This window comes from Rutidosis leptorrhynchoides, chromosome 1 (assembly GCF_046630445.1).
Source record: "Rutidosis leptorrhynchoides isolate AG116_Rl617_1_P2 chromosome 1, CSIRO_AGI_Rlap_v1, whole genome shotgun sequence".
NCBI classification, from domain to species: Eukaryota; Viridiplantae; Streptophyta; class Magnoliopsida; order Asterales; family Asteraceae; genus Rutidosis; species Rutidosis leptorrhynchoides.
This window is the reverse complement of record NC_092333.1, coordinates 398,435,414-398,436,746: the sequence shown is the minus strand read 5'-3', so window position 1 is coordinate 398,436,746 and position 1,333 is coordinate 398,435,414.

Genomic DNA, 1,333 nt, shown 5'->3' with positions numbered 1-1,333 from the left:
TCTTTTAACAATTGCAAGTACTTTTGCATAGACGCATCATGGGAATCAAAAGATCCATTAAACTAATTTGATACCAGCTATGAATCCACATATGCGCGCAATCTTGTAACATTCAATTTATGCGCTATATTGATTCCTGCTAATAATGCTTCATACTCTGCCTCGTTGTTTGTAACGTCAAAATTTAAGCGCAATGTGACGACCCGGAAATGTCTGACCAAATTTAAACTTAAACTTCATTTGATTTCGAAACGATAAGCAAAGCCTATTATGTAGAGTCTCAAAAAGTTTGAACTATTGTCATAAATTCAATTAACCTTTGGCCATTCCCGACGATTCACGAACAACTAATTGTAAATAAATATGTATATATATACGTATATATAATCTGATATATATTAATAACATATTATGTGTTTAGTTGTTGAAATTACAGATATAAGATAATTTATGTTTTTAAAAATAAAAACTTGTTAAGTAATAAATTTATATATATATTTTGAAAACTTTGAATATAAGTATTTAGAAACACTCGTTTTATTTTCTTATCGAAGTTCACAACAAATAATTATAATAACAATGGTTATATCAATGTTATTACCCTCATTACTATAAAAATTACTACTAATATTAAAATCAGTATTAAGAATATTATTATTTTGATATAAAGATATGAAGTGTGATAAATATAATTTGTTATATTATTATATTGCTAATGTTATTATTACCAATGATATTATTATTAATATTAGTAACATTATAAATTAATATTAATATTATTATTATTATTATTATTATTATTATTATTATTATTATTATTATTATTATTATTATTATTATTATTATTATTATTATTATTATTATTAATATTGTAGATATTATTATCAATAACATTATTATTATATCATTATAAAGTGATATTTTTTTTGTGTTACATTAAGAGTGTTATTATAATTATATTTATTAATTAATAAGTTTAGAAATAAAATACAGATAATATATTTACAGATGTATAAAAACAGATTTAACAATACATACATAGATATATATACAGATATATAAATAACATACATATACATATATATAAATAAATAGATACCGTATATATATATATTTTAAACACAGAAAAATCCGAATTCAGTTTCAAATCGTTTTTGAACTGTAGATGATTGTTTTCTTGTTTAATCAGTCGTACTAATCAGTGATCAATTCACAATTATAGATATAAAATCTGTTGGAAGTCTCTGTCACTTTTACATATTTTTGTCTGCAAGAATATTTTATGTCGACTCCTTTTGCTATAATCAATTATATTCCTCAATGATATAAAAAA